We start from the raw sequence: 25,095 nt of genomic DNA on the forward strand, positions 1-25,095 counted from the left end.
TCAAGCTCTTTCCCTTTTTATAGTATAATCAAAAACATATCTTTTAAAACTATGCCTCCGTGGCCTAATGGATAAGGCATCGGCCTCCTAAGCCGGGGATTGCGGGTTCGAATCCCGTCGGAGGTGCTAAAGCCATGTATATTACTCAACTTCAGCCCTCCTTATGTGTAAAATTTAAGACGTCCTGTCCTGCAAACATCCAACTTCTTTTTAGGCACAAATAGTTGAGACAATGTTGATAAAGGCAATTATTGATCATCTACCAACGCCGCTTCCTTTTCACTTTTCGAAATTTGTCTCATCTTCTGAAATCATGATTACTTTAGAATAAAGATTTATCCTTGCTTCTGATCAATTGCGATCTTGTTAGTTCTTTTTCTTGCAATATAATTAAAAATGTAAATTTAAAACGAAGCGTCCGTGGCCTAATGGCTAAGGCATCGGCCTCCTAAGCCGGGGATTGCGGGTTGGAGTCCCGTCGGAGGTGCTTAACTCATTTGAATTACTTGAAACCTATCCTCTTTATCTGTGTCGGTAAAGGCATCCCGTCCCGAAATCGACCATGATCTGCTTTGAAAGTAATACTTGAGTAAGACATTTATTGATCATTTACCAACACTGTTTCCTTATGGGCTTCAAAATTTGTTTGTATTTTGCGAAATAACGAATCTTTCGGAATAGCTTTTTATCCCTGTTTCCGATCAATAGCTTCATTTCAAGCTCTTTCCTTTTCATAGTATAATCAAAAACATGTCTTTTAAAACTATGCTTTCGTGGCCTAATGGATAAGGCATCGGCCTCCGAAGTTGGGGATTGCGGGTTCGAGTCCCGTCGGAGGTGCTCAACTAATATGAATTATTACTGTGGAAAGTTTATCATTTCTTGAACATGATAGTTTAGTAGGCGACGTTTCGGGAGATCCTTCTCCCATCATCGGGCCTACGTCGCCTACTAAACTATCATGTTCAAGAAATGATAAACTTTCCACAGTAATATGAATACTGAACAGACAAACCGAAATAATATCTTCAATAATATGAATTACTTAAAACCTATCCTCTTTACCTGTGTCGTTAAAGGTATCCTATCCCCAAAACAACAATGTTCCGTTTCGAAATTAACACTAGAGAAACACATTTATTTATCATTTACCAAAACTGTTTCTTGATGCGCTTCGAAATTTGTCTCATGTTGGGAAATTATGGATACTTTAGAATAACCGTTTATCCTTGTCTCCGATCAATAGCCTTATTTCAAACTCTTTCTCCTTTTACAGTATAATCAAAGACATATCTTTTAAAACTATGTCTCGTGGCCTAATGGATAGGGCATCGGCATCCTAAGCAGGGGATTGCCGGTCCAAGTCACGTCGGAGGTGTTCAACTCATATAAATTACTTCCAACCTATACTTTCAATCTGTGTCGTTAAAGGCATCCTGTTCGGAAAACAACCATGATCTGTTTCGAAAGTAAGACTTCAGGCATTCTTGAGTAAGACATTTATTGATAATTTACCAACATTGTTTCCTTATGCGTTTCGAAATTTGTTTTATTGTGCGAAATAATGAATGTTTCAGAATAGCCGTTTATCCCTGTTTCCGATCAATAACCTCACTTCAAGCTCTTTCCCTTTTCACAGTATATTCAAAAACAAGTCTTTTAAAACGATGCCTCCGTGGACTAATGGATAAGGCATCGGCCTCCTAAGCCGGAGATTGCGGTTTCGAATCCTGTCGGAGGTGCTCAAGTCATGTAAATTACTGAACTTTAACCCTCCGTATTTGTAAAATTTAAGACGTCCTGTCCTGTAAACGGCCAACTTCTGTTTAGGCACAAATAGCGGAGACAACCTTGATAAATGCACTTATTGATCATCTACCAACGCCGCTTCTTTCTCACATTTCGAAATTACTCTCATCTTCTGAAATCATGAATACTTTAGAATAAAGGTTTATTCTTGCTTCTGATCAATTGCGATCTTGTTAGTTCTTTTTCTTGCAATATAATTAAAAATGTAAATTTAAAACGAAGCGTCCGTGGCCTAATGGCTAAGGCATCGGCCTCCTAAGCCGGGGATTGCGGGTTGGAGTCCCGTCGGAGGTGCTTAACTCATTTGAATTACTTGAAACCTATCCTCTTTATCTGTGTCGGTAAAGGCATCCTCTCCTGAAAACAACCATGATCTGTTTCGAAAGTAATACTAGAGGAATACATTTTTTTTATCATTTACCAACACTGTTTCTTTATGCGTTTCAAATTTGTCTTATTTTGCGAAATAATGAATGTTTCGGAATAGCCATTTATGCTTGTTTCCGATCAATAGCCTCCTTTCAAGCTCTTTCCCTTTTTATAGTATAATCAAAAACATATCTTTTAAAACTATGCCTCCGTGGCCTAATGGATAAGGCATCGGCCTCCTAAGCCGGGGATTGCGCGTTCGAATCCCGTCGGAGGTGCTCAAGCCATGTATATTACTCAACTTCAGCCCTCCTTATGTGTAAAATTTAAGACGTCCTGTCCTGCAAACATCCAACTTCTTTTTAGGCACAAATAGTTGAGACAATGTTGATAAAGGCACTTATTGATCATCTACCAACGCCGCTTCTTTTTCACCTTTCGAAATGTGTCTCATGTTCTGAAATCATGAATTATTTAGAATAAAGATTTATCCTTGCTTCTGATCAATTGCGATTTTGTTATTTCATTTTCTTGCAATATTATTAAAAATGTAAATTTAAAACGAAGCGTCCGTGGCCTAATGCATAAGGCATCGGCCTCCTAAGCCGGGGATTGCGGGTCCGAGTCCCGTCAGAGGTGCTCAAGTCATATGAATTACTCAAAATCTAACCTCATTATCTGTGTCGTTAAAGGTATCCTATCCCCAAATTCAACTGTTTCGAAAGTAAGACTTCAGGCATTCTTGAGTAAGACATTTACTGATCACTTACCAATACTGTTTCTTTATGCGTTTCAAAATTTGTCTCATGTTGTGAAATTATGAATGTTTCGGAAAAGCCGTTTATCCTTGTTGCCGACCAATAGAGTCACTTCAAACTCTTTCTCTTTTTATAGCATAACCAATACGTATCTTTTAAAACTATGCGTCAGTGGCCTAATGGATAAGGCATCGGTCTCCTAAGCTGGGGATTGCGTGTTCGATTCCCGTCGGAGGTGCTCAACTAATATGAATTACTTAAAACCTATCCTCTTTATCCGTGTCGTTAAAGGCATCCTGTTCGGAAAACAACCAAGATCTATTTCGAAAGTAAGACTTCAGGAATTCTTGAGTAAGACATTTATTGATCATTTACCAACACTGCTTCTTTATGCGTTTCAAATTTGTCTTATTTTGCGAAATAATGAATGTTTCGGAATAGCCATTTATGCTTGTTTCCGATCAATAGCCTCCTTTCAAGCTCTTTCCCTTTTCAGAGCATAGTCAAAAACATATCTTTTAAAACTATGCCTCCGTAGCCTAATGGATAAGGCATCGGCCTCCTAAGCCGGGAATTGCTGGTTCGAATCCCGTCGGACGTGCTCAAGACATGTAAATTACTCAACTTCAACCCTCCTTATGTGTAAGCTTTAAGACATCCTGTCCTGCAAACGGCCAACTTCTTTTTAGGCACAGACAGTTTAGACAATCTTGATAAAGACACCTATTGATCATCTACCCACGCTGCTTCTTTTTCACATTTCGAAATTAGTCTCAACTTCTGAAATCATGAATACTTTAGAATAAAGGTTTATCCTTGCTTCTGATCAATTGCGATTTTGTTAGCTTTTTTTCTTGTAATATAATTTAAAATATACAATTAAAACGAAGCGTGCGTGACCTAATGCATAGGGCATCGGCCTCCTAAGCAAGGGATTGCGGGTCCGACTCCCGCCGGAGGTGCTAAACTCATATGAATTACTCAAAATCTAACCTCTTTATCTGTGTGATTAAAGGTCTCCTATCACGAAAACAACCATGTTTTGTTTTGAAAGTAATACTTGAAGCATTATGGAGAGACGCATTTATTATTCATTTACCAAAACTGTTTCTTTATGCGTTTCGAAATTTGTTTTATTTTGCGAAATAATTAATATTTCGGAATAGCCGTTTATCCTTGTTTCCGATCAATAGCGTCATTTGAAACTGTTTCTCTTTTTATAGCATAATCAAAACATATCTTTTAAAACAATGCTTCCGTGGCCTAATGGATTAGGCATCGGCCTCTTAAGCTGGGGATTGCGGTCTCGAGTCCTGTCGGAGTTGCTCAAGTCATATGAAATATTTAAAATCTATTTTCTTTATCTGTGTCGTTAAAGGCATCCTGTTCCGAAAACAACCATGACTTGTTTCGAAAGTAATACTTGAGAAGTACATTTATTTAACATTCACCAAAACTGTTTCTTGATGCGCTTTGAAGTTTGTCTCATGTTGTTAAATTATGGATACTTTAGAATAACAGTTTGTCCTTGTCTCCGATCAATAGCCTCATTTCAATCTCTTTCTCCTGTTATAGCATAACCAAAAGGTATCTTTTAAAACTATGCCTCCCTGGCCTAATGGATAAGGCCTAGGCCTCCCAAGCCGGGGATTGCGGGTTCAAATCCCGTCGGAGGTGCTCAAGTCAGGTAAATTACACAGCTTAAACCCTCCGTATGTGTAAAAGTTAAGACGTCCTGTCCTGTAAAAGGCCAACTTCTGTTTAGGCACTGAAACAATCATGATAATGGCTCTTATTGATCATCTACCAAGGCCGCTTCTTTTTCACCTTTCGAAAATTGTCTCATCTTTTGATATCATGAATACTTTAGAATAAACGTTTATCCTTGCTTCTGATCAATTGCCATTTTGTTACCTCTTTTTCTTGTAATATAATTAAAAATAAACATTTAAAAGAAGCGTCCGTGGCCTAATGAATAAGGCATCGGTGTCTTAACCCGTGGATTGCGGTGTCGAGTCCCATCAAAGGAGCTCAAGTCATAGAAATAACTTAAAACCTATCCTCTTTATCTGTGTTGTTAAAGGTATCCTATCACGAAAACAACCATGTTTTGTTTTGAAAGTAATACTTGACGCATTATGGAGAGGTACATTTATTATTCATTTACCAGCACAGTTTCTTCATGCGCTTCGAAATTTGTCCCATGTTGTGAAATTATGGATACTTTAGAATAACCCTTTATCCTTGTTTCCGATCAATATCCTCATTTCAAGCTCTTTCCCTTTTCATAGTATAATCAAAAACATGTCTTTTAAAACTATGCCTCCGTGGCCTAATGGATAAGGCATCGGCCTCCTAAGCCGGGGATTGCGGGTTAGAGTCCCGTCGGAGGTGCTCAACTAATATGAAATACTTAAAACGTATCCTCTTTATCTGTGTCGTTAAGGGCATCCTGTCCCGACTACAACCATGATCTGTTTCGAAAGTAATACTAGAGAAATTCATTTAATTATCATTTACTTCTTGATCATTTACCAACACTGTTTTTTCATGCGCTTCAAAATTTGTCTCATGTTGTGAAATTATGGATACTTTAGAATAACCGTTTATCCTTGTTTCCGATCAATATCCTCATTTGAAGCTCTTTCCCTTTTTATGGTATAATCAAAAACATGTCTTTTATAACTATGCCTCCGTGGCCTAATGGATAGGGCATCGGCCTCCTAAGCCGGGGATTGCGGGTTCGAGTCCCGTCGGAGGTGCTCAACTAATATGAAATACTTAAAACGTATCCTCTTTTTCTGTGTCGTTAAGGGCATCCTGTCCAGAGAACAACCATGATCTGTTTCGAAAGTAATACTAGAGAAATTCATTTAATTATCATTTACTTCTTGATGCGCTTCGAAATTTGTCAGAATTTGTGAAATTATGGATACTTTAGAATAACCGTTTATCCTTGTTTCCGATCAATAGCCTCATTTCAACATCGGTTTAGGCACAAAGAGTTGCTCTTATTGATCATCTACCAACGCCGCTGCTTTTTCACCTTTCGAAATTTGTCTCATCTTCTGATATCATGAATATTTTAAAATAAACGTTTATCCTTGCTTCTGATCAATTGCGATTTTGTTAGCTCTTTTTCTTGCAATATAATTAAAAATATACATTTTAAACGAAGCATCCGTGGTCTAATGAATAAGGCATCGGTGTCTTAACCCAGGGATTGCGGTGTCGAGTCTCATCGAAGGAGCTCAAGTCATAAAAATTACTTAAAACCTATCCTCTTTATCGGTGTCGTTAAAGGTATCCTGTCCCGAAAACAACCATGATCTGTTTTGAAAGTAATATTTTAAGCATTCTTGAGAAATACATTTATTTATCATTTACCAAAACTGTTTTTTCATGAGCTTCTAAATTTGTCTCATGTTGTGAAATTATGGATACTTTAGAATAACCGTTTGTCCTTGTTTCCGATCAATAGCCTCATTTCAATCTCTTTCTCCTTTTACAGTATAATCAAAGACATGCCTTTTAAAACTATGACTCCGTGGCCTAATGGATAAGGCATCGGCTTCCTAAGACGGGGATTGTGGGTCCGAGACCCGTCGGAGGTGCTCAAGTCATATGCTTTGCTTCAAAATTAGTCTCATGTTGTGAAATTATGGATACTTTAGAATAACCGTTTATCCTTGTTTCCGATCAATATCCTCATTTCAAGCTCTTTCCCTTTTCATAGTATAATCAAAAACATGTCTTTTAAAACTATGCCTCCGTGGCCTAATGGATAAGGCATCGGCCTCCTAAGCCGGGGATTGCGGGTTCGAGTCCCGTCGGAGGTGCTCAACTAATATGAAATACTTAAAACGTATCCTCTTTATCTGTGTCGTTAAGGGCATCCTGTCCCGAGAACAACCATGATCTGTTTCGAAAGTAATACTAGAGAAATTTATTTAATTATCATTTACTTCTTGATGCGCTTCGAAATTTGTCAGAAGTTGTGAAATTATGGATACTTTAGAATAACCGTTTATCCTTGTTTCCGATCAATAGCCTCATTTCAACATCGGTTTAGGCACAAATAGTTGCTCTTATTGATCATCTACCAACGCCGCAGCTTTTTCACCTTTCGAAATTTGTCTCATCTTCTGATATCATGAATATTTTAAAATAAACGTTTATCCTTGCTTCTGATCAATTGCGATTTTGTTAGCTCTTTTTCTTGCAATATAATTAAAAATATACATTTTAAACGAAGCATCCGTGGCCTAATGAATAAGGCATCGGTGTCTTAACCCAGGGATTGCGGTGTCGAGTCTCATCGAAGGAGCTCAAGTCATTAAAATTACTTAAAACCTATATTCTTTATCGGTGTCGTTAAAGTTATCCTGTCCCGAAAACAACCATGAACTGTTTTGAAAGTAATATTTAAAGCATTCTTGAGCAATACATTTATTTATCATTTACCAAAACTGTTTTTTCATGAGCTTCGAAATTTGTCTCATGTTGTGAAATTATGGATACTTTAGAATAACCGTTTATCCTTGTTTCCGATCAATAGCCTCATTTCAAGCACTATCTCCTTTTACAGTATAATCAAAGACATGCCTTTTAAAACTATGACTCCGTGGCCTAATGGATAAGGCATCGGCCTCCTAAGCCGGGGATTGCGGGTTCGAGTCCCGTCGGAGGTGCTCAACTAATATGAAATACTTAAAACCTCTCCTCTTTATCTGCGTCGTTAAAGGTATCCTGTCCCGAAAACAACCATTAACTGTTTTGAAAGTAATATTTAAAGCATTCTTGAGAAATACATTTATTTATCATTTACCAAAACTGTTTTTTCATGAGCTTCTAAATTTGTCTCATGTTGTGAAATTATGGATACTTTAGAATAACCGTTTGTCCTTGTTTCCGATCAATAGCCTCATTTCAATCTCTTTCTCCTTTTACAGTATAATCAAAGACATGCCTTTTAAAACTATGACTCCGTGGCCTAATGGATAAGGCATCGGCTTCCTAAGACGGGGATTGTGGGTCCGAAACCCGTCGGAGGTGCTCAAGTCATATGCTTCGGTTCAAAATTAGTCTCATGTTGTGAAATTATGGATACTTTAGAATAACCGTTTATCCTTGTTTCCGATCAATATCCTCATTTCAAGCTCTTTCCCTTTTCATAGTATAATCAAAAACATGTCTTTTAATACTATGCCTCCGTGGCCTAATGGATAAGGCATCGGCCTCCTAAGCCGGGGATTGCGGGTTCGAGTCCCGTCGGAGGTGCTCAACTAATATGAAATACTTAAAACGTATCCTCTTTATCTGTGTCGTTAAGGGCATCCTGTCCCGAGAACAACCATGATCTGTTTCGAAAGTAATACTAGAGAAATTCATTTAATTATCATTTACTTCTTGATGCGCTTCGAAATTTGTCAGAAGTTGTGAAATTATGGATACTTTAGAATAACCGTTTATCCTTGTTTCCGATCAATAGCCTCATTTCAACATCGGTTTAGGCACAAATAGTTGCTCTTATTGATCATCTACCAACGCCGCTGCTTTTTCACCTTTCGAAATTTGTCTCATCTTCTGATATCATGAATATTTTAAAATAAACGTTTATCCTTGCTTCTGATCAATTGCGATTTCGTTAGCTCTTTTTCTTGCAATATAATTAAGAATATACATTTTAAACGAAGCATCCGTGGCCTAGTGAATAAGGCATCGGTGTCTTAACCCAGGGATTGCAGTGTCGAGTCTCATCGAAGGAGCTCAAGTCATTAAAATTACTTAAAACCTATCCTCTTTATCGGTGTCGTTAAAGGTATCCTGTCCCGAAAACAACCATGAACTGTTTTGAAAGTAATATTTAAAGCATTCTTGAGAAATACATTTATTTATCATTTACCAAAACTGTTTTTTCACGCGCTTCGAAATTAGTCTCATGTTGTGAAATTATGGATACTTTAGAATAACCGTTTATCCTTGTTTCCGATTAATATCCTCATTTCAAGCTCTTTCCCTTTTCATAGTATAATCAAACACATGTCTTTTAAAACTATGCCTCCGTGGCCTAATGGATAAGGCATTGGCCTCCTAAGCCGGGGATTGCCGGTTCGAGTCCCGTCGGAGGTGCTCAACTAATATGAAATACTTAAAACCTATCCTCTTTATCTGTGTCGTTAAAGGTATCCTGTCCCGAGAACAACCATGATCTGTTTCGAAAGTAATACTAGAGAAATTCATTTAATTATCATTTACTTCTTGATGCGCTTCGAAATTAGTCAGAAGTTGTGAAATTATGGATACTTTAGAATAACCGTTTATCCTTGTTTCCGATCAATAGCCTCATTTCAACATCGGTTTAAGCACAAATAGTTGCTCCTTTAGATCATCTACCAACGCCGCTACTTTTTCACCTTTCGAAATTTGTCTCATCTTCTGATATCATGAATATTTTAAAATAAACGTTTATCCTTGCTTCTGATCAATTGCGATTTTGTTAGCTCTTTTTCTTGTAATATAATTAAAAATATACATTTTAAACGAAGCATCCGTGGCCTAATGAATAAGGCATCGGTGTCTTAACCCGGAGAATGCTGTGTCGAGTCTCATCGAAGGAGCTCAAGTCATAAAAATTACTTAAAACCTATCCTCTTTATCTGTGTCGTTAAAGGTATCCTGTCCCGAAAACAACCATGATCTGTTTTGAAAGTAATATTTGAAGCATTCTTATGAAATACACTTATTTATCATTTACCAACACTGCTTTTTCATGCGCTTCGAAATTAGTCTCAAGTTGTGAAATTATGGATACTTTAGAATAACCGTTTATCCTTGTTTTCGAACAATAGCCTCATTTCAAGCTCTTTCTACTTTTACAGTATAATCAAAGACATGCCTTTTAAAACTATGACTCCGTGGCCTAATGGATAAGGCATCGGCTTCCTAAGACGGGGATTGTGGGTCAGAGACACGTCGGAGGTGCTCAAGTCATATGAATTACTCAAAATCTAACCTCTTTATCTGTGTCGTTAAAGGCATCCTGTCCCGAAAACAACCATGTTCTGTTTCGAAAGTAATTCTCGAAGCATTCTTGAGTAAGACTTTTATTGATCCTTTACCAACACTGTTTCTTTATGCATTTCAAAATTTGTCTCATGTTGTGAAATTATGGATACTTTAGAATAACCGTTGATCCTTGTTTCCGCTCAATATCCTCATTTCAAACTCTTTCCCTTTTCATAGTATAATCAAAAACATGTCTTCTAAAACTATGCCTTCGTGGCCTAATGGATAAGGCATCGGCCTCCTAAGCCGGGGATTGCGGGTTCGAGTCCCGTCGGAGGTGCTCAACTAATATGACATACTTAAAACCTATCCTCTTTATCTGTGTCGTTAAAGGTATCCTGTCCCGAAAACAACCATGTTCTGTTTCGAAAGTAACTCGAAGCATTCTTTAGAAAGTCATTTATTGATCATTTACCAACACTGTTTTTTCACGCGCTTCGAAATTAGTCTCATGTTGTGAAATTATGGATGCTTTAGAATAATCGTTTATCCTTGTTTCCGATCAATATCCTCATTTCAAGCTCTTTCCCTTTTCATAGTATAATCAAAAATATGTCTTTTAAAACTATGCCTCCGTGGCCTAATGGATAAGGCATCGGTGTCTTAACCCGGGGATTGCGGTGTCGAGTCTCATCAAAGGAGCTCAAGTCATAAAAATTACTTAAAAGCTATCCTCTTTATCTGTGTCGTTAAAGGTATCCTGTCCCGAAAACGACCATGATCTGTTTTGAAAGTAATATTTGAAGCATTCTTATGAAATACACTTATTTATCATTTACCAACACTGCTTTTTCATGCGCTTCGAAATTAGTCTTAAGTTGTGAAATTATGGATACTTTAGAATAACCGTTTATCCTTGTTTTCGATCAATAGCCTCATTTCAAGCTCTTATTACTTTTACAGTATAATGAAAGACATGCCTTTTAAAACTATTCCTCCGTGGCCTAATGGATAAGGCATCGGCTTCCTGAGACGGGGATTGTAGGTCCGAGTCCTGTCGGAGGTGCTCAAGTCATATGAATTACTCAAAATCTAACCTCTTTATCTGTGTCGTTAAAGGCATCCTGTCCGGAAAACAACCATGTTCTGTTTCGAAAGTAATTCTCCAACCATTCTTTAGAAAGACATTTATTGATCATTTACCAACACTGTTTCCTTATGCGTTTCGAAATTTGTCTTTATTTTCGAAGTAATGAGTGTTTCGGAATAGCCATTTATGCTTGTTTCCGATCAATAGCGTCATTTCAAACTCTTTCTTTTTTTATAGCATAATCAAAAACATATCTTTTAAAACTATGCCTCCGTGGCCTAATGGATAAAGCATCGGTCTCCTAAGCCGGGGATTGCGGGTTCGAATACCGTCGGAGGTGCTCAAGTCATGTATATTACTCAACTTCAACCCTCCTTATGTGTAAAATTTAAGACGTCCTGTCCTGTAAACATCCAACTTCTTTTTACGCACAAATAGTTGAGACAATCTTGAAAAAAGCACTTATTGATCATCTACCAACGCCGTTTCATTTTCACCTTTCGAAAATTGTCTCATCTTCTGAAATCATGAATTATTTAGAATAAAGATTTATCCTTGCTTCTGATCAATTGCGATTTTGTTAGTTCTTTTTCTTGCAATATAATTAAAAATGTAAATTTAAAACGAAGCGTCCGTGGCCTAATGGATAAGGCATCGGCCTCCTATGCCGGGGATTGCGGGTTGGAGTCCCGTCGGAGGTGCTTAACTCATTTGATTTACTTGAAACCTATCCTCTTTATCTGTGTCGGTAAAGGCATACCGTCCCGAAAGCAACCATGATCTGTTTTGAAAGTAATACTTGAGTAAGACATTTATTGATCATTTACCAACACTGTTTCCTTATGGGTTTCGAAGTTTGTTTGTATTTTGCGAAATAACGAATCTTTCGGAATAGCTGTTTATCCCTGTTTCCGATCAATAGCTTCATTTCAAGCTCTTTCCTTTTCATAGTATAATCAAAAACATGTCTTTTAAAACTATGCCTTCGTGGCCTAATGGATAAGGCATCGGCCTCCTAAGCTGGGGATGACGAGTTCGAGTCCCGTCGGAGGTGCTCAACACATATGAATTACTTAAAACCTATCCTCTCTACCAGTGTCGTTAAAAGCATCCTCTCCGGAAAACAACCATGATCTGTTTTGAAAGTAATACCAGGGGAATACATTTATTTATCATTTACCAAAACTGTTTCTTGATGCCCTTCGAAGTTTGTCTCATGTTGTAAAATTATGGATACTTTAAAATAACCGACTATCCTTGTTTCCGAACAATAGCTTCATTTCAAGCCCTTTCTCTTCTTATAGTATAATCAAAAACATATCTTTTAAAACTATGCCTCCGTGGCCTAATGGATAAGGCATCGGCCTCCTAAGCCGGGGATTGCGAAAAATCAAAATCAATATCCTTAATCAAAAACATATCTTTTAAAACTATGCCTCCGTGGCCTAATGGATAAAGCATCGGTCTCCTAAGCCGGGGATTGCGGGTTCGAATACCGTCGGAGGTGCTCAAGTCATGTATATTACTCAACTTCAACCCTCCTTATGTGTAAAATTTAAGACGTCCTGTCCTGTAAACATCCAACTTCTTTTTAGGCACAAATAGTTGAGACAATCTTGATAAAAGCACTTATTGATCATCTACCAACGCCGTTTCATTTTCACCTTTCGAAATGTGTCTCATCTTCTGAAATCATGAATTATTTAGAATAAAGATTTATCCTTGCTTCTGATCAATTGCGATTTTGTTAGTTCTTTTTCTTGCAATATAATTAAAAATGTAAATTTAAAACGAAGCGTCCGTGGCCTAATGGATAAGGCATCGGCCTCCTACGCCGGGGATTGCGGGTTGGAGTCCCGTCGGAGGTGCTTAACTCATTTGAATTACTTGAAACCTATCCTCTTTATCTGTGTCGGTAAAGGCATACCGTCCCGAAAGCAACCATGATCTGTTTTGAAAGTAATACTTGAGTAAGACATTTATTGATCATTTACCAACACTGTTTCCTTATGGGTTTCGAAGTTTGTTTGTATTTTGCGAAATAACGAATCTTTCGGAATAGCTGTTTATCCCTGTTTCCGATCAATAGCTTCATTTCAAGCTCTTTCCTTTTCATAGTATAATCAAAAACATGTTTTTTAAAGCTATGCCTTCGTGGCCTAATGGATAAGGCATCGGCCTCCTAAGCTGGAGATGACGAGTTCCAGTCCCGTCGGAGGTGCTCAACACATATGAATTACTTAAAACCTATCCCCTTTATCCGTGTCGTTAAAGGCATCCTGTTCGGAAAACAACCATGATCTATATCGAAAGTAAGACTTCAGGCATTCTTGAGTAAGACATTTATTGATCACTTACCAATACTGTTTCTTTATGCGCTTCAAAATTTGTCTCATGTTGTGAAATTATGAATGTTTCGGAATAGCCGTTTATCCTTGTTGCCGACCAATAGCGTCATTTCAAGCTCATTTCCTTTTCTTAGTATAATGAAAAACCTATCTTTTAAAATTATGCCTCTGTGGCCTAATGGATAAGGCATCGGGCTCCTAAGCCGCGGATTGCGAGTTTGAGTCCCGTCGAAGGTGCTAAACTCATTTGAATTACTTAAAACCTATCCTCTTTATCTGTGTCGTTAAAAGCATCCTCTCCTGAAAACAACCATGATCTGTTTTGAAAGTAATACCAGGGGAATACATTTATTTATCATTTACCAAAACTGTTTCTTGATGCCCTTCGAAGTTTGTCTCATGTTGTAAAATTATGGATACTTTAAAATAACCGACTATCCTTGTTTCCGAACAATAGCTTCATTTCAAGCCCTTTCTCTTCTTATAGTATAATCAAAAACATATCTTTTAAAACTATGCCTCCGTGGCCTAATGGATAAGGCATCGGCCTCCTAAGCCGGGGATTGCGAAAAATCAAAATCAATATCCTTAATCAAAAACATATCTTTTAAAACTATGCCTCCGTGGCCTAATGGATAAAGCATCGGTACTTGAAACCTATCCTCTTTATCTGTGTCGGTAAAGGCATACCGTCCCGAAAGCAACCATGATCTGTTTTGAAAGTAATACTTGAGTAAGACATTTATTGATCATTTACCAACACTGTTTCCTTATGGGTTTCGAAGTTTGTTTGTATTTTGCGAAATAACGAATCTTTCGGAATAGCTGTTTATCCCTGTTTCCGATGAATAGCTTCATTTCAAGCTCTTTCCTTTTCATAGTATAATCAAAAACATGTCTTTTAAAACTATGCCTTCGTGGCCTAATGGATAAGGCATCGGCCTCCTAAGCTGGGGATGACGAGTTCGAGTCCCGTCGGAGGTGCTCAACACATATGAATTACTTAAAACCTATCCCCTTTATCCGTGTCGTTAAAGGCATCCTGTTCGGAAAACAACCATGATCTATATCGAAAGTAAGACTTCAGGAATTCTTGAGTAAGACAATTATTGATCATTTACCAACACTGTTTCTTTATGCGTTTCAAAATTTGTCTCATGTTGTGAGATTATGGATGCTTTGGAATAACCGTTTATCCTTGTTTCCGATCAATAGCCTTATTTCAAGTTCTTTCTCCCTTTACAGTATAATCAAAGACAAATATTTTAAAAGAATCCCTCCGTGGCCTAATAGATAAGGCATTGGCCTCCTAAGCCGGGGGTTGCGGGTCCAAGTTCCGTCGGAGGTGGTCAAGTCATATGAATTACTCAAACTCTAACCTCTTTATCTGTGTTGTTAAAGGCATCCTGTCCAGAAAGCAAGCATGATCTGTTTTGAAAGTAATCATTGATTTACCAAGAATTGTTTCTTGATGCCCTTCGAAGTTTGTCTCATGTTGTAAATTTATGGATACTTTAGAATAACCGATCATCCTTGTTTCCGATCAATAGCCTCATTTCAAGCTCTTTCTCTTTCTATAGTACAATCAAAAACATATCTTTTAGAACTGTCCCTCCGTGGCCTAATGGATAAGGCATCGGCCTCCTAAGCCGGGGATTGCGGGTTCGAATCCCGTCGGAGGTGCTCAAGCCATGTATATTACTCATCTTCAGCCCTCCTTATGTGTAAAATTTAAGACGTCCTGTCCTGCAAACATCCAACTTCTTTTTAGGCACAAATAGTTGAGACAATGTTGATAAAGGCACTTATTGATCATCTACCAACGCCGCTTCTTTTTCACCTTTCGAAATGTGTCTCATCTTCTGAAATCATGAATTATTTAGAATAAAGATTTATCCTTGCTTCTGATCAATTGCGATTTTGTTAGTTGTTTTCTTTGCAATATAATTAAAAATGTAAATTTAAAACGAAGCGTCCGTGGCCTAATGCATAAGGCATCGGCCTCCTAATCCGGGGATTGCGGGTCCGAGTCCCGTCAGAGGTGCTCAAGTCATATGAATTACTCAAAATCTAACCTCATTATCTGTGTCGTTAAAGGTATCCTATCCCCAAAACAACCATGTTCTGTTTCGAAAGTAAGACTTCAGGCATTCTTGAGTAAGACATTTATTGATCACTTACCAATACTGTTTCTTTATGCGTTTAAAAATTTGTCTCATGTTGTGAAATTATGAATGTTTCGGAATAGCCGTTTATCCTTGTTGCCGACCAATAGCGTCTTTTCAAGCTCTTTTCCTTTTCTTAGTATAATGAAAAACCCATCTTTAAAAACTATGTCTCTGTGGCCTAATGGATAAGGCATCGGCCTCTTAATTTGAGGATTGCGGGTTCGAGTCCCGTCGCAGGTGCTAAACTCATATGAATTACTTAAAACCTATCCTCTGTACCAGTGTCGTTAAAAGCATCCTCTCCTGAAAACAACCATGATCTGTTTCGAAAGTAATACTAGAGGAATACATTTATTTATCATTTACCGAAATTGTTTCTTGATGCCCTTTGAAGTTTGTCTCATGTTGTAAAATTATGGATACTTTAGAATAACCGATCATCCTTGTTTCCGATCAATAGCCTCATTTCAAGCTCTTTCCCTTTCTATAGTATAATCAAAAACATATCTTTTAGAACTGTCCCTCCGTGGCCTAATTGATAAGGTATCGGCTTTCTAAGCCGGGGATTGCGGGTTCGAATCCCGTCGGAGGTGCTCAAACCATGTATATTACTCATCTTCAGCCCTCCTTATGGGTAAAATTTAAGACGTCCGGTCCTGCAAACATCCAACTTCTTTTTAGGCACAAATAGTTGAGACAATGAGACAATGACTGTTTCTTTATGCGTTTCAAAATTTGTCTCATGTTGTGAAATTATGAATGTTTCGGAATAGCCGTTTATCCTTGTTGCCGACCAATAGCGTCATTTCAAGCTCTTTTCCTTTTCTTAGTATAATGAAAAACCTATCTTTAAAAACTATGTCTCTGTGGCCTAATGGATAAGGCATCGGCCTCTTAAGTTGAGGATTGCGGGTTCGAGTCCCGTCGCAGGTGCTAAACTCATATGAATTACTTAAAACCTTTCCTCTCTCCCAGTGTCGTTAAAAGCATCCTCTCCTGAAAACAACCATGATCTGTTTCGAAAGTAATACTAGAGGAATACATTTATTTATCATTTACCGAAATTGTTTCTTGATGCCCTTTGAAGTTTGTCTCATGTTGTAAAATTATGGATACTTTAGAATAACCGATCATCCTTGCTTCCGATCAATAGCCTCATTTCAAGCTCTTTCCCTTTTTATAGTATAATCAAAAACATATCTTTTAAAACTATGCCTCCGTGGCCTAATGGATAAGGCATCTGCCTCCTAAGCCCAGGATTGCGGGTTCGAATCCCGTCGGATGTGCTCAAGCCATGTATATTACTCAACTTCATCCCTCCTTATGTGTAAAATTTAAGACGTCCTGTCCTGCAAACATCCAACTTCTTCTTAGGCACAAATAGTTGAGACAATGTTGATAAAGGCACTTATTGATCATCTACCAACGCCGCTTCTTTTTCACCTTTCGAAATGTGTCTCATCTTCTGAAATCATGAATTATTTAGAATAAAGATTTATCCTTGCTCCTGATCAATTGCGATTTTGTTAGTTCTTTTTCTTGCAATATTATTAAAAATGTAAATTTAAAACGAAGCGTCCGTGGCCTAATGCATAAGGCATCGGCCTCCTAAGCCGGGAAACAGTATTGGTAAGTGATCAATAATGAGGTTAGATTTTGAGTAATTCATATGACTTGAGCACCTCTGACGGGACTCGGACCCGCAATCACTTACCAACACTGTTTCTTTATGCGTTTCAAAATTTGTCTCATGTTGTGAAATTATGAATGTTTCGGAATAGCCGTTTATCCTTGTTGCCGACCAATAGCGTCATTTCAAACTCTTTCTCTTTTTATAGCATAACCAATACGTATCTTTTAAAACTATGCCTCAGTGGCCTAGTGGATAAGGCATCGGCCTCCTAAGCCGGGGATTGCGGGTCCGAGTCGCGTCGGAGGTGCTCAACTCATATGAATTACTTAAAACCTATCCCCTTTATCCGTGTCGTTAAAGGCATCCTGTTCGGAAAACCACCATGATCTATTTCGAAAGTAAGACTTCAGGAATTCTTGAGTAAGACATTTATTGATCATTTACCAACACTGTTTCTTTATGCGTTTCAAATTTGTCTTATTTTGCGAAATAATGAATGTTTCGGAATAGTCATTTATGCTTATTTCCGATCAATAGCCTCATTTCAAGCTCTTTCCCTTTTCATAGCATAGTCAAAAACATATCTTTTAAAACTATGCCTCCGTAGCCTAATGGATAAGGCATAGGCCTCCTAAGCCGGGGATTGCAGCTTCAAATCCCGTCGGAGGTGCTCAAGTCAGGTAAATTACACAGCTTAAACCCTCCGTATGTGTAAAATTTAAGACGTCCTGTCCTATAAAGGGCCAACTTCTGTTTAGGCACTGAGACAATCATGATAATGGCTCTTATTGATCATCTACCAAGGCCGCTTCTTTTTCACCTTTTTGTCTCATCTTTTGATATCATAAATACTTTAGAATAAACGTTTATCCTTGCTTCTGATCAATTGCGATTTTGTTACCTCTTTTTCTTGTAATATAATTAAAAATAAACATTTAAAATAAGCGTCCGTGGCCTAATGAATAAGGCATCGGTGTCTTAACCCGTGGATTGCGGTGTCGAGTCCCATCAAAGGAGCTCAAGTCATAGAAATTACTTAAAACCTATCCTCTTTATCTGTGTCGTTAAAGGTATCCTATCACGAAAACAACCATGTTTTGTTTTGAAAGTAATACTTGACGCATTATGGAGTGGTACATTTATTATTCATTTACCACCACTGTTTTTTTATGCGTTTCAAAATTTGTCACATGTTGTGAAATTATGGATACTTTAGAATAACCGTTTATCCTTGTTTCCGATCAATAGTCTCATTTCAAGCTCTTTCTCCTTTTACAGTATAATCAAAGACATGCCTTTTAAAACTATGACTCCGTGCCCTAATGGATAAGGCATCGGCTTCCTAAGACGGGGATTGTGGGTCCGAGACCCGTCGGAGGTGCTCAAGTCATATGAATTACTCAAAATCTAACATTCTTATCTGTATCGTTAAAGGCATCCTGTCCCGAAAACAACCATGTTCTGTTTCGAAAGAAATTCTCGAAGCATTCTTGAGTAAGACTTTTATTGATCCTTTACCAACACTGTTTCTTTATGCATTTCAAAATTTGTCTCATGTTGTGAAATTATGGATACTTTAGAATAACCGTTGATTCTTGTTTCCGATCAATATCCTCATTTCAAGCTCTTTCCCTTTTCATAGTATAATCAAAAACATGTCTTTTAAAACTATGCCTCCGTGGCCTAATGGATAAGGCATCGGCCTCCTAACCCGGGGATTGCGGGTTCGAGTCCCGTCGGAGGTGCTCAACTAATATGAAATACTTAAAACCTATCCTCTTTATCTGTGTCGTTAAAGGTATCCTGCCCCGAAAACAACCATTTCTGTTTCGAAAGTAACTCGAAGCATTCTTTAGAAAGTCATTTATTGATCTTTTACCAACACTGTTTTTTTATGCGCTTCGAAATTAGTCTCATGTTGTGAAATTATGGATGATTTAGAATAACCGTTTTTCCTTGTTTCCGATCAATATCCTCATTTCAAGCTCTTTCCCTTTTCATAGTGTAATCAAAAACATGTCTTTTAAAACTATGCCTCCGTGGCCTAATGGATAAGGCATCGGCCTCCTAAGCCGGGGATTGCGGGTTCGAGTCCCGTCGGAGGTGCTCAACTAATATGAAATACTTAAAACCTATCCTCTTTATCTGTGTCGTTAAAGGTATCCTGCCCCGAAAACAACCATGTTCTGTTTCGAAAGTAACTCGAAGCATTCTTTAGAAAGTCATTTATTGATCTTTTACCAACACTGTTTTTTTATGCGCTTCGAAATTAGTCTCATGTTGTGAAATTATGGATGCTTTAGAATAACCGTTTTTCCTTGTTTCCGATCAATATCCTCATTTCAAGCTCTTTCCCTTTTCATAGTGTAATCAAAAACATGTCTTTTAAAACTATGCCTCCGTGGCCTAATGGATAAGGCATCGGCCTCCTAAGCCGGGGATTGCGGGTTCGAGTCCCGTCGGAGGTGCTCAACTAATATGAAATACTTAAAACTTATCCTCTTTATCTGTGTCGTTAAAGGTATCCTGTCCCGAGAACAACCATGATCTCTTTCGAAAGTAATACTAGAGAAATTCATTTAATTATCATTTACTTCTTGATGCGCTTCGAAATTTGTCAGAAGTTGTGAAATTATGGATACTTTAGAATAACCGTTTATCCTTGTTTCCGATCCATAGCCTCATTTCAACATCGGTTTAGGCACAAATAGTTGCTCTTATTGATCATCTACCAACGCCGCTACTTTTTCACCTTTCGAAATTTGTCTCATCTTCTGATATCATGAATAGTTTTAAATAAACCTATATCCTTGCTTCTGATCAATTGCGATTTTGTTAGCTCTTTTTCTTGTAATATAATTAAAAATATACATTTTAAACGAAGCATCCGTGGCCTAATGAATAAGGCATCGGTGTCTTAACCCAGAGATTGCGGTGTCGAGTCTCATCGAAGGAGCTCAAGTCATAAAAATTACTTAAAACCTATCCTCGTTATCGGTGTCGTTAAAGGTATCCTGTCCCGAAAACAACCATGATCTGTTTTGAAAGTAATATTTGAAGCATTCTTGAGAAATACATTTATTTATCATTTACCAAAACTGTTTTTTCATTCCCTTCGAAATTTGTCTCATGTTGTGAAATTATGGATACTTTAGAATAACCGTTTATCCTTGTTTCCGATCAATAGCCTCATTTCAAGCTCTTTCTCCTTTTACAGTATAATCAAAGACATGCCTTTTAAAACTATGACTCCGTGGCCTAATGGATAAGGCATCTGCTTCCTAAGACGGAGATTGTGGGTCCCAGTCCCGTCAGAGGTGCTCAAGTCATATGAATTACTCAAAATCTAACCTCCTTATCTGTGTCGTTAAAGGCATCCTGTCCCGAAAACAACCATGTTCTGTTTCGAAAGTAATTCTCGAAGCATTCTTGAGTAAGACTTTTATTGATCTTTTACCAACACTGTTTCTTTATGCATTTCAAAATTTGTTTCATGTTATGAAATTATGGATACTTTAGAATAACCGTTGATCCTTGTTTCCGATCAATATCCTCATTTCAAGCTCTTTCCCTTTTCATAGTATAATCAAAAACATGTCTTTTAAAACTATGCCTCCGTGGCCTAATGGATAATGCATCGGCCTCCTAAGCCGGGGATTGCGGGTTCGAGTTCCGTCGGAGGTGCTCAACTAATATGAAATACTTAAAACCTATCCTCTTTATCTGTGTCGTTAAAGGTATCCTGTCCCGAAAACAACCATGTTCTGTTTCGAAAGTAACTCGAAGCATTCTTCAGTAAGACTTTTATTGATCCTTTACCAACACTGTTTCTTTATGCATTTCAAAATTTGTCTCATGTTGTGAAATTATGGATACTTTAGAGTAACCGTTGATCCTTGTTTCCGATCAATATCCTCATTTCAAGCTCTTTCCCTTTTCATAGTTTAATCAAAAACATGTCTTTTAAAACTATGCATCCGTGGCTTAATGGATAAGGCATCGGCCTCCTAAGCCGGGGATTACGGGTTCAAGTCCCGTCGGAGGTGCTCAACTAATATGAAATACTTAAAACCTATCCTCTTTATCTGTGTCGTTAAAGGTATCCTGTCCCGAAAACAACCATGTTCTGTTTCGAAAGTAACTCGAAGCATTCTTTAGAAAGACATTTATTGATCATTTACCAACACTGTTTCCTTATGCGTTTCGAAATTTGTCTTATTTTTCGAAGTAATGAGTGTTTCGGAATAGCCATTTATCCTTGTTTCCGATCAATAGCCTCATTTCAAGCTCTTTCTACTTTTACAGTATAATCAAAGACATGCCTTTTAAAACTATGCCTCCGTGGCCTAATGGATAAGGCATCGGCCTCCTAAGCCGGGGATTGCGGGTTCGAGTCCCGTCGGAGGTGCTCAACTAATATGAAATACTTAAAACGTATCCTCTTTATCTGTGTCGTTAAGGGCATCCTGTCCCGAGAACAACCATGATCTGTTTCGAAAGTAATACTAGAGAAATTCATTTAATTATCATTTACTTCTTGATCATTTACCAAAACTGTTTTTTCATGAGCTTCGAAATTTGTCTCATGTTGTGAAATTATGGATACTTTAGAATAACCGTTGATCCTTGTTTCCGATCAATATCCTCATTTCAAGCTCTTTCCCTTTTCATAGTATAATCAAAAACATGTATTTTAAAACTATGCCTCCGTGGCCTAATGGATAAGGCATCGGCCTCCTAAGCCGGGGATTGCGGGTTCGAGTCCCGTCGGAGGTGCTCAACTAATATGAAATACTTAAAACCTACCCTCTTTATCTGTGTCGTTAAAGGTATCCTGTCCCGAAAACAACCTTACTCTGTTTCGAAAGTAACTCGAAGCATTCTTTAGAAAGTCATTTATTGATCATTTACCAACACTGTTCTTTCATGCGCTTCGAAATTAGTCTCATGTTGTGAAATTATGGATGCTTTAGAATAACCGTTTATCCTTGTTTCCGATCAATATCCTTATTTCAAGCTCTTTCCCTTTTCATAGTATAATCAAAAACATGTCTTTTAAAACTATGCCTCCGTGGCCTAATGGATAAGGCATCGGCCTCCTAAGCCGGGGATTGCGGGTTCGAGTCCCGTCGGAGGTGCTCAACTAATATGAAATACTTAAAACCTATCCTCTTTATCTGTGTCGTTAAAGGTATCCTGTCCCGAGAACAACCATGATCTCTTTCGAAAGTAATACTAGAGAAATTCATTTAATTATCATTTACTTCTTGATGCGCTTCGAAATTTGTCAGAAGTTGTGAAATTATGGATACTTTAGAATAACCGTTTATCCTTGTTTCCGATCCATAGCCTCATTTCAACATCGGTTTAGGCACAAATAGTTGCTCTTATTGATCATCTACCAACGCCGCTACTTTTTCACCTTTCGAAATTTGTCTCATCTTCTGATATCATGAATACTTTTAAATAAACCTTTATCCTTGCTTCTGATCAATTGCGATTTTGTTAGCTCTTTTTCTTGTAATATAATTAAAAATATACATTTTAAACGAAGCATCCGTGGCCTAATGAATAAGGCATCGGTGTCTTAACCCAGGGATTGCAGTATCGAGTCTCATCGAAGGAGCTCAAGTCATAAAAATTACTTAAAACCTCTCCTCGTTTTCGGTGTCGTTAAAGGTATCCTGTCCCGAAAACAACCTTGTTCTGTTTCGAAAGTAACTCGAAGCATTCTTTAGAAAGACATTTATTGATCATTTACCAACACTGTTTTTTCATGCGTTTCGAAATTTGTCTCATGTTGTGAAATTATGGATACTTCAGAAGAACCGTTTATCTTTGTTTCCGATCAATAGCCTAATTTCAAGCTCTTTCTACTTTTACAGTATAATCAAAGACATGCCTTTTAAAACTATGCCTCCGTGGCCTAATGGATAAGGCATCGGCCTCCTAAGACGGGGATTGTGGGTCCGAGACCCGTCGGAGGTGCTCAAGTCATATGAATTACTCAAAATCTAACCGATTTATCTGTTTCGTTAAAGGCATCCTGTCCCGAAAACAACCATGTTCTGTTTCGAAAGTAATTTTCGAAGCATTCTTTAAAAAGACATTTATTGATCATTTACCAAAATTGTTTTTTCATGCGCTTAGAAATTTGTCTCATGCTGTGAAATTATTGATACTTTAGAGTAACCGTTTATCCTTGTTTTTGATCAATAGCCTCATTTCAAGCTCTTTCCACTTTTACAGTATAATCAAAGACATGCCTTTTAAAACTATGCCTCCGTGGCCTAATGGATAAGGCATCGGCCTCCTAAGCCGGGGATTGCGGGTTCGAGTCCCGTCGGAGGTGCTCAACTAATATGAAATACTTAAAACGTATCCTCTTTATCTGTGTCGTTAAAGGCATCCTGTCCCGAGAACAACCATGATCTGTTTCGAAAGTAATACTAGAGAAATTCATTTAATTATCATTTACTTCTTGATCATTTACCAAAACTGTTTTTTCATGAGCTTCGAAATTTGTCTCATGTTGTGAAATTATGGATACTTTAGAATAACCGTTTATCCTTGTTTCCGATCAACAGCCTCATTTCAAGCTCTTTCTCCTTTTACAGTATAATCAAAGACATGCCTTTTAAAACTATGACTCCGTAGCCTAATGGATAAGGCATCGGCTTCCTAAGACGGGGATTGTGGGTCCGAGACCCGTCGGAGGTGCTCAAGTCATATGAATTACTCAAAATCTAACCTCTTTATCTGTTTCGTTAAAGGCATCCTGTCCCGAAAACAACCATGTTCTGTTTCGAAAGTAATTCTCGAAGCATTCTTGGGTAAGACTTTTATTGATCCTTTACCAACACTGTTTCTTTATGCATTTCAAAATTTGTCTCATGTTGTGAAATTATGGATACTTTAGAATAACCGTTGATCCTTGTTTCCGATCAATATCCTCATTTCAAGCTCTTTCCCTTTTCATAGTATAATCAAAAACATGTATTTTAAAACTATGCCTCCGTGGCCTAATGGATAAGGCATCGGCCTCCTAAGCCGGGGATTGCGGGTTCGAGTCCCGTCGGAGGTGCTCAACTAATATGAAATACTTAAAACGTATCCTCTTTATCTGTGTCGTTAAGGGCATCCTGTCCCGAGAACAACCATGATCTGTTTCGAAAGTAATACTAGAGAAATTCATTTAATTATCATTTACTTCTTGATCATTTACCAAAACTGTTTTTTCATGAGCTTCGAAATTTGTCTCATGTTGTGAAATTATGGATACTTTAGAATAACCGTTGATCCTTGTTTCCGATCAATATCCTCATTTCAAGCTCTTTCCCTTTTCATAGTATTATCAAAAACATGTCTTTTAAAACTATGCCTCCGTGGCCTAATGGATAAGGCATCGGCCTCCTAAGCCGGGGATTGCGGGTTCGAGTCCCGTCGGAGGTGCTCAACTAATATGAAATACTTAAAACCTATCCTCTTTATCTGTGTCGTTAAATCCTGTCCCGAGAACAACCATGATCTCTTTCGAAAGTAATACTAGAGAAATTCATTTAATTATCATTTACTTCTTGATGCGCTTCGAAATTTGTCAGAAGTTGTGAAATTATGGATACTTTAGAATAACCGTTTATCCTTGTTTCCGATCCATAGCCTCATTTCAACATCGGTTTAGGCACAAATAGTTGCTCTTATTGATCATCTACCAACGCCGCTACTTTTTCACCTTTTGAAATTTGTCTCATCTTCTGATATCATGAATACTTTTAAATAAACCTTTATCCTTGCTACTGATCAATTGCAATTTTGTTGGCTCTTTTTCTTGTAATATAATTAAAAATATACATTTTAAACGAAGCATCCGTGGCCTAATGAATAAGGCATCGGTGTCTTAACCCAGGGATTG

General features: G+C 37.8%; 18 non-coding genes across 18 annotated transcripts; all 18 read left to right on the plus strand.

Moving 5' to 3' along the window:
* Positions 1–53: 53 nt before the first annotated feature.
* Trnar-ccu (transfer RNA arginine (anticodon CCU)) lies at positions 54–126 on the plus strand. The gene has a single exon. It is a non-coding gene; the product is annotated as a tRNA-Arg (tRNA).
* Positions 127–2,383: 2,257 nt separating this feature from the next.
* Trnar-ccu (transfer RNA arginine (anticodon CCU)) lies at positions 2,384–2,456 on the plus strand. Its single transcript has one exon. It is a non-coding gene; the product is annotated as a tRNA-Arg (tRNA).
* A 2,801-nt stretch (positions 2,457–5,257) lies between these two features.
* On the plus strand, positions 5,258–5,330 carry Trnar-ccu (transfer RNA arginine (anticodon CCU)). Its single transcript has one exon. It is a non-coding gene; the product is annotated as a tRNA-Arg (tRNA).
* A 295-nt stretch (positions 5,331–5,625) lies between these two features.
* Trnar-ccu (transfer RNA arginine (anticodon CCU)) lies at positions 5,626–5,698 on the plus strand. Its single transcript has one exon. It is a non-coding gene; the product is annotated as a tRNA-Arg (tRNA).
* Positions 5,699–6,702: 1,004 nt separating this feature from the next.
* Positions 6,703–6,775, plus strand: Trnar-ccu (transfer RNA arginine (anticodon CCU)). The gene has a single exon. It is a non-coding gene; the product is annotated as a tRNA-Arg (tRNA).
* Positions 6,776–7,554: 779 nt separating this feature from the next.
* Positions 7,555–7,631, plus strand: Trnar-ccu (transfer RNA arginine (anticodon CCU)). The gene has a single exon. It is a non-coding gene; the product is annotated as a tRNA-Arg (tRNA).
* Positions 7,632–8,143: 512 nt separating this feature from the next.
* Trnar-ccu (transfer RNA arginine (anticodon CCU)) lies at positions 8,144–8,216 on the plus strand. Its single transcript has one exon. It is a non-coding gene; the product is annotated as a tRNA-Arg (tRNA).
* A 1,995-nt stretch (positions 8,217–10,211) lies between these two features.
* Trnar-ccu (transfer RNA arginine (anticodon CCU)) lies at positions 10,212–10,284 on the plus strand. Its single transcript has one exon. It is a non-coding gene; the product is annotated as a tRNA-Arg (tRNA).
* A 4,708-nt stretch (positions 10,285–14,992) lies between these two features.
* Trnar-ccu (transfer RNA arginine (anticodon CCU)) lies at positions 14,993–15,065 on the plus strand. The gene has a single exon. It is a non-coding gene; the product is annotated as a tRNA-Arg (tRNA).
* A 3,790-nt stretch (positions 15,066–18,855) lies between these two features.
* Positions 18,856–18,928, plus strand: Trnar-ccu (transfer RNA arginine (anticodon CCU)). The gene has a single exon. It is a non-coding gene; the product is annotated as a tRNA-Arg (tRNA).
* Positions 18,929–19,216: 288 nt separating this feature from the next.
* Trnar-ccu (transfer RNA arginine (anticodon CCU)) lies at positions 19,217–19,289 on the plus strand. Its single transcript has one exon. It is a non-coding gene; the product is annotated as a tRNA-Arg (tRNA).
* Positions 19,290–19,578: 289 nt separating this feature from the next.
* On the plus strand, positions 19,579–19,651 carry Trnar-ccu (transfer RNA arginine (anticodon CCU)). The gene has a single exon. It is a non-coding gene; the product is annotated as a tRNA-Arg (tRNA).
* A 1,867-nt stretch (positions 19,652–21,518) lies between these two features.
* On the plus strand, positions 21,519–21,591 carry Trnar-ccu (transfer RNA arginine (anticodon CCU)). Its single transcript has one exon. It is a non-coding gene; the product is annotated as a tRNA-Arg (tRNA).
* A 295-nt stretch (positions 21,592–21,886) lies between these two features.
* On the plus strand, positions 21,887–21,959 carry Trnar-ccu (transfer RNA arginine (anticodon CCU)). The gene has a single exon. It is a non-coding gene; the product is annotated as a tRNA-Arg (tRNA).
* A 289-nt stretch (positions 21,960–22,248) lies between these two features.
* Trnar-ccu (transfer RNA arginine (anticodon CCU)) lies at positions 22,249–22,321 on the plus strand. The gene has a single exon. It is a non-coding gene; the product is annotated as a tRNA-Arg (tRNA).
* A 1,141-nt stretch (positions 22,322–23,462) lies between these two features.
* Positions 23,463–23,535, plus strand: Trnar-ccu (transfer RNA arginine (anticodon CCU)). The gene has a single exon. It is a non-coding gene; the product is annotated as a tRNA-Arg (tRNA).
* Positions 23,536–24,194: 659 nt separating this feature from the next.
* On the plus strand, positions 24,195–24,267 carry Trnar-ccu (transfer RNA arginine (anticodon CCU)). Its single transcript has one exon. It is a non-coding gene; the product is annotated as a tRNA-Arg (tRNA).
* Positions 24,268–24,562: 295 nt separating this feature from the next.
* Positions 24,563–24,635, plus strand: Trnar-ccu (transfer RNA arginine (anticodon CCU)). The gene has a single exon. It is a non-coding gene; the product is annotated as a tRNA-Arg (tRNA).
* Positions 24,636–25,095: the final 460 nt, after the last annotated feature.

The sequence above is a fragment of the Hydractinia symbiolongicarpus genome, chromosome 2, assembly GCF_029227915.1.
Source record: "Hydractinia symbiolongicarpus strain clone_291-10 chromosome 2, HSymV2.1, whole genome shotgun sequence".
NCBI lineage: Eukaryota > Metazoa > Cnidaria > Hydrozoa > Anthoathecata > Hydractiniidae > Hydractinia > Hydractinia symbiolongicarpus.